This window comes from Onychomys torridus, chromosome 11 (assembly GCF_903995425.1).
Source record: "Onychomys torridus chromosome 11, mOncTor1.1, whole genome shotgun sequence".
NCBI lineage: Eukaryota > Metazoa > Chordata > Mammalia > Rodentia > Cricetidae > Onychomys > Onychomys torridus.
In genome coordinates, this window is record NC_050453.1 from 75214223 (window position 1) to 75222006 (window position 7784).

Genomic DNA, 7784 nt, shown 5'->3' on the forward strand with positions numbered 1-7784 from the left:
AGAAATTCTTTTCCCAGCCTTTTATTCTAAAGTAGTGTCTGTCTTTGAATTTGAGGTGTGTTTCTTGCATGCAGCAAAAGGATGGATCCTGCTTTCATATCCATTCTGTTAGCCTGTGTCTTTTTATAGGTGAATTGATTCCACTGATATTAAGGGATATTAATGACCAGTGATTGTTAGCTTCTGTTATCTTTTGGTGGTAGTGTGTGTGTATTTTCCTTTTTTGGTGTTTACTACTGTGGCATTGTCTATTGTCTGTGTTTTCTTGCGTGCATCTAACTTACTTAAGTTGGAGTTTTCCTTCTAGTGCTTTCTGTAGGAATGGAGTTGTGCATAGGGATTGTTTAAATCTGTTTTTTTTTTTTCTTGGAGTGTCTTGTTTACTCTGTCTATGGTGATTGCTGGGTATATTAGTGTAGGCCAGCATCCATGGTCTCTTAGTATCTGCATTACATTTGTCTAGGACCTTCTGGCTTTCTGAGTCTCCATGGAAAAGTTGAGTGTTATTCTGGGATGTTTGCCTTTGTAAGTCACTTGGTCTTTTTCTTTGCTGCTCTTAATATTCTTTCTTTATTCTGTATGTTTAGTGATTTAATTATTATGTGGTGAGGGAACTTTTTGGGGGGATCTAGTCTATTTGGTATTCTATAAGCCTCTTGTATCTTCATAGGTATTTCCTTCTTTAAATTGGGAAAAGTTTTTTTCCATGATTTTGTTGAATATATTTTATGTGCCTTTGAGTTGATACTCTTCTCCTTCTTGTATCCCAGTTATTTTTAGGTTTGGTCTTTTCATGCTGTCCCAGATTTCCTGGACATTTTGTGTTATGACTCTTTTGGCTTTGGTGTTTTCTTTTACTGACAAGTCTATTTCCTCTATTGTATACTCTATGCCAGAGATTCTCTCTTCCATCTCTTATATTCTGTTGGTTATGCTTGCATCTGTAGTTCCTGTTCATTTACTAAGATTTTCTATTTCTAGAATTCCTTTGGTTTGTGTCCTCTTCATTGTTTCTATTTCCCTTTTCAGGTCTTGAACTGTTTACTTCACATGTTTAATTGATTTTTCATGGTTTTCTTGGCTTTCTTGAAGGGATTTATTGATTTCTTCCAATATTTTGTTTGTCTTTGCCTCAATTTCTTTAAGGGATTTTTTCATTTCCTTTTTAAAGGCCTCTATCATCCTCATAAAGTTATTTTTAAGGTTGTTTTCTTCTGCTTCTTCTACATTGTGATGTTCAGGTCTTGCTGTTGTAGAACTGCTAGGTTCTGTCATATTGCTCTTTATGTTTTTGTATGTATTTTTGCACTGACTTCTACCCATCTCTTCCTCCAATAGGTGGAAGAGGTGCCTGTGTGTGAGTGAGGTGCTCTTGGTCCAATCTGTGCTTGCTGTGTCTGTGTCTCAGGGGGCCACACTGGGTCCAATCTTAGCTCTTGGTCTAATTGGAGCTGGTAGATTCTATGCCACAGGAAGCCTCTCTTGATCCAATGAGAGCTCTTGGTCAATGAAAGCTGGTAGATTCTGTGCTTCAGGAAGCCACTCTTGGTCCAATGAGAGCTGGTGGATTCTGCTTCTCCTAAAACTACTCTTGGTCCAATGGGACCTGGCAGATTCTGTATCTCAGGAAGGCCCAGGAGTAACAGGGGTGTAGGTAGGTTTGGAGTAGGGCATGGGTCTTGTAGATTGCAGGGTTTGATGTGGGGTTTTGGTGAGGGAGGCTGTCCACAGGAGTCTTCTCTGCTGGCCGGCAACTGGGGCAGTAATGGGTGGGGGTTCCTAGGGACTGACTATGTCTAAAAATATTTTTTATTCTATGGCTATATATACACTTCCTCATTTCTTTCTCAATGCTATATGTATTTTTAAACATACTGTACCATTTTTAGAGATCTCTTCTCTCTGGATTTGTCTTTACTGAGCATTTATATTTTCCTTTGCTTACATGAGACAAATATTAAACTGCTATGTGAAAGACCCCAGACCCCTGGGATACTTTCGCCTGCGAGAGGGCTCCCCCAGAAACCAAGATTCCAAACCAGCAGATGCAACACACATGAGGAATGTATTCAGCACTGGCACAAGTGGGCTCTTTGTCCTGGTCAGTCAGAGAGCCCTGAGCAGTGGTTACAAGCATTTTTAAAGGCAGAAACTACAAAATTAGCATAAGATACCAGTTGCCCCAGGTTTGGCCCAATTTAAAAATAATCATATATTTCAGCAATCATTTTGTTACGTGGGAAATTTTATAACGTTTGTTGTGAACTGGTTGGCTCAGGGGAGGTCTAGAGGGAGTGGTTACTCTGGAGGGGAGTTCGCATAGTTACAGGCTTATGATTGGCTGACATTTGACCTAGTTTGCTGGACTCGCCAGATGGTCCTTATCTTGGGTCCCCTTTGGGGAACTTTAAAACAGAGACTTATTATTGTTTTAGTCTATAATTGCGGACCTTGTCCCAAGGCCGACGGCTGGACTCTGAAACTTTTTACTTATTTCCAGGGAGAGGATGGGTCAGTGTCTAACGCAAGCAAGTTTACAGAAGCAAAGTCAGCAATTTGCAATTGTAAAATGTATCTCTAATTTTTCCCCCATCACTATGTAGCTGCTGGTGCAGGTCACCTTAGTGTATGTGGCTAGAGCTTGGTGGCTGTTGGCTGGCTCCATCGTGCAGGCTGCTGCCAGGAGATGCCTTTCTGAACTGCAGCAAGGATGAGAATGTGAGGCTAGGAAGCCATGTTTGGCTGTTTTTGTGTGTTTAGAACCTTTTTTTGTTTAAAGCTTTCTCAATTTTTATGTGAATATATGTTGCCTGAAAGTGGGTGCCATATGTAGCAGAATTTTTTTGTCAGGACTGCCAGCTTCCCAATAAATGCTCAAAGAACAGCTTAAGATTGTTACTAACTAGCTCTTTCAACTTAAATTAACCTATATTTCTTATCTGCACTCTACCACATGGTGGTAACTTTTTTCAGCATGGCTTGTTCATTTTGCTTCTCTCCATGTTTCTTCATGAATCCACCCTCCATTTTACCCATCCTATTTTTTTGTCTGCAAGTTCTGCTCAGCTATTGGCCAGTCAGCACTTTATTAACCAATTAGAGTAATACATTTTCATAGTAATTGAGAGAGATATAAAACCTCAGGTCAGGACTGCAATGTGGCCATATTGAATATATTTCTTTTTTCTCTTCCTTACATCATTAGCTGACATTTAAATCAAAGTACTGAGAACAGGTGGCCTCACCTGGCTTGCTATGGCTGTAGGAGTTGAGGCTCTGGTCCTCACTGCCATTTTTGCTTAAAGTATTATCACTTCCTTATGATGCCTGACATATCTTCAATCTACCATTTTACTTATAGTATATGGGGTCTTCAAACAATGAAAAGGAAAAGAAATTAGGTTATTTTCTTAATTAAAATTAACAAGTCCAGGTTCTAGTACACTTCTGAAACATTGGGAATTTTGTCATGGCCTCAGCTTTAAAGAGTTATCAAGTCTTCCTTATCTGAAATAATCAGACACTTCATTATCAGCTGTATCTGATAGTGTATCTGAGGACAACTATTAGAATACTCAGATAATTTAGACATCAATTTCTTAGGACATACATTGCCTTTGATTGCTAGTGGGGTGTGTGTGTGTGTGTGTGTGTGTGTGTGTGTGTTAGTAATGGCATATATTTCTCCATTTTTTAGCACAAAAGGAGTCATATAGTATTTTAAGAAATTCTTATTGAATAAATGAATGAATTCATGGTCCTGTAAGTATACATACATATACTATGTGTACACACACATAAACACAGCTCTATGTTCCTCATGAATACTAGCTCAGCTCATTTGGATCTCACCTATCTGCTATTATAACCATGACTATAAATGCCTCTTCTACACAGGCTCTGATTTATTCTAGGAACAACAACCCACTGAGTCTTTAGAACAGAATCCATCTACACCCTTCTTGACCTACACTATGGAATTGTTCTTTATTTTCAAATGTACAATCTGAGAATCATAGTGGATGAGAATTTCTAATTTTTTTGAGCTGTCTTTGACTAATGAGGATGGGAATCTATGGCTTTGTGTGCCTGGCTTTTTTAGTAGGCAGTGCAGTCCTCTCAGACTCGAATTCATGCTTCACTATGAAGGATCTAGCTAAAGCCACATCTTTAGCTCTTCACTACATTATCCTCCTACTCGTGCCTGCTGCAGTGTCTAACTTTCACTTATGATCCAGATCTTAGCCAATATTATAGGCTCTGATTTCTAAGGAACGTAAGACTGCCACATAGGCCATCAGTCATAAAGAAAACTATAGATTTTTATTAGAAAAATTCTACTTACACTAAATACTATTTTATCATTCAAAATAATGGCCTTCATTATAGCATTGTGTGTATATTTCATACTTATCTGTCAACTTGCCCCACTGCTCTCCCCTGTCCCATACTCTATTCTTACTTGTTGCTTATCCATCAAGAGCCCTTAACTGCTTCAATGTCTCATATATGCTGCAACCTTCTCTCTTTTCTCCTCTTCCCTCATTAAAAAAATCCTTCTTCTTATCTAATGGTCCCCTTTCTAGTTTCAAGTCCTCCTACCTAACTCATATGTGCTTGTGTGTGTGTGTGTGTGTGTGTGTGTGTGTGTGTGTGTGTGTGTATGTGTATAAACTAAAACCTAGGTACTATATATGAGAAAAATTGTGTGGTCATTGTCAGATCCTTTTTATTTCACTCAAACATGAAACATGATGATTTTGCATCCATTTTCCTGGAAATGTTATGTTTTTTACACTTTAAAGCAGAATAAAATAAAATTTTGTTATGTACATATGTCACATTTTTTGCTCCCTCTTTTTTCTTTCTTCCTTCCCTTTTCTTCCCCTTCCTTTCTTCCATCCATCCATCATTTCTTTCCTTCTTTCTTTCTTTCCTTCCTTCCTTCTTTTCTTTCTTTCTTTCTCTCTCTCTTTCTTTCTCTCTCTCTTTCTTTCCTTCCTTCCTTCCTTTCTTTCTTTCTCTCTCTCTTTCTTTCTTTCTTTCTTTCTTTCTTTCTTTCTCTCTCTGTCTTTCTCTCTCTCTGTGTGTCTTTCCTTCCTTCCTTCCTTCCTTTCTTTCTTTCTCTCTCTGTATTTCTTTCTTTCTTTCTTTCTTTCTTTCTTTCTTTCTTTCTTTCCTTCCTTCCTTCCTTCCTTCCTTCCTTCCTTTCTTTCTTTCTCTCTCTCTGTCTTTCTTCCTTTCTTTCTTTCTTTCTTTCTTTCCTTCCTTCCTTTCTCTCTCTCTCTCTCTCTCCCTCTTTCTTTCTTTCTTTCTTTCTTTCTTTCTTTCTTTCTTTCTTTCTTTCTTTCATTCTTTCTGCTGCTGGACCTATACTCTAGTACCATGTCTTAGACATTGAAGAAGATTCTGTAATAAACATGGATGTTCAAGCATCTTTGTGGTGGGGTACAGAACCTTCTGAGTATATGCCCAGGAATAACACAGCTGTGTCATGTGGTAGCTCTATTTTAACTTTTAAAACACTTTTATTCTAAGTTTCATAGTGTCTCTACCAGCTTTCATTCCCACATGTGGTAAATAATTGTTCCCTCTTCCCATTTTATTTTGTCTTCTTAATGGTAGCCATTCTGATTGGGATGAGATCAAATCTCAAAGCAATTTTAATTTTTAGTACCCTGATGACATTTTAAAGATATTTATTGATTTGTGCTTTTTCTTTTGAGATTTGTCTCTATACCATTAATTAGCTCATTGATTCATTTGACAATGTTGTTTTGGGAGGATTTTAAAGTTCTCTATTCACTCTCGATATTTACCTTTCTGATGTGTTGTTGGCTTGGATCTCTTCTCTATTCTGAGGGTTCTCTCTATTACTGTATTTTTTTTTTTGCTGTGAAAAGGCATTTTATATTCCATCTAATTCCATTTCCCATCCTTGACATTATTTCCTATGCTATTTGAGTTCTATTCAGAATGTTTTTATCTATGCCTATGCCTTACAGTGTTTTCCTCAAGCAGATTCAGCATTTCTGTTTCTATATTTTAGTCTTTGATCCAATACTATTTATGTCACATTTATTTTTACTTCTCATTTTATTGATTTAAGACTTGGAACACTATTTGAATAAGAGTGGGGAGAGTGGGTATCCTTGTCTCATTTCAGCTTTTAGATTCTCTCTTTTCACATAATATGGTATTATTTCTCACTATGTAGGAATATTTCTTCTACTCTTAGTTTATTAATAAGTTTGCAATGTCTTTGTTGATCACCATTCTTTTGATTGGGTTATTGGTAGTATTACAGGTTTGCTAACTACTGCACTGAACACAATGTGTTCTTTGCTGTCCTTTGTGTATTTCTTCTCATGGAATGCATTATTTACTGTGCCTGCATGATTTAGACTCTCTATTCTTCTTCTGACTGTGCTATCCCTTCAAGTAATTTCTGCAGTGCTGCCTAAGATGTGATCAATTGCCTTAATTTGTGTTTGTCTTAGAAGAGTTTTGTTTATCATTCAATTACAAAATATTTTTTCTGTGCATAATAATATTGGTTGGAAATTCTACATTATAAGATAAACATTTATAGTTTCACATTTTCCTGTATTTTAGCACTGCTGATGAGACTTTGCTCATTTAGTAGCTGGAATTTTTCCTTTACAGTTAAAACAATGTTTCTACATTTTATTGCATGACTATGACATGATACCCAGAGGTTATTAACTGTGTGTACTTGGTGATTAAATGCTTCTTGCATTTCCATTTATTTCTGTAAACTTGTGCTGTGGATATCGCTTTGTGTAAATAAAGTTCTGATTGGCCAGTGGCCAGGCAGGAAGTATAGGCGGGACAAGAGAGAAGAGAATTCTGGGAAGTAGAAGGCTGGAGGAGACACCGCCAGCCGCCGCCATGGAAAGCAACATGTAAAGACACTGGTAAGCCACAAGCCATGTGGGAACGTATAGACTAACAGAAATGGGTTAATTTAAGATAGAAGTAGATAACAAGTAGCCTGCCATGGCCATACAGTTTCTAAACAATGTAAGTTTCTGTGTGCTTTCTTGTTTGGGTCTGAGCAACTGTGACCTTGGCAGGTAAGAGAGATTTGTCCTGACTATGGGCCAGGCAGGAAAACTCTAACTACAAACTTGGACTTTTTTCTGTTAAAAAATATATTGTCTGTACCTTTGTTATTTATTTCCCCTCCTCATACTCTATAGACTCTTAGATTGTTCACTTCAATGTTCTACAAGTTCTTAAGGATTTTAATTGTGATTTTCTTCACAATTCAAACATGTGTGACTGCATTATTGCCATGACCTCATTTTCCACATCTGACATGTTTTCTTTTGCTCTGTCTTGTCTATTGACGATGGTTTCTACTATCTTTTATATGTTATTGATTGATTGTTTCATTACTGACATTTCCATTAGATATTTTCAAAATCTCAATTTCCTTGCTGGATTTCTTCTTTGTATTTTTAAATTTATGTTCCAATTGGTTGATCATTTCACCACCTTTGCCAACTTTCTATCTAGGTCTCATTTGATCCCCTGTCTTTACTTTTCTATTTTCTTTAATTCACTGTCTGATCATTGAGCCTTTGAAAAAGAAGGACTTTAAACTCTTAGAGAATTTCACTCTCCCATTAGTTTGCTTTCTAATTTGAGAAGTTATGCACTTAGAATTGCATCAGAGAGTCCTGTTTTCTCATCTTCCTTCATCCTCTGAGTGTTTTTGTTTGTTTGTTTGTGTTTGTGTGTGTGTGTGTGTGTGTGTA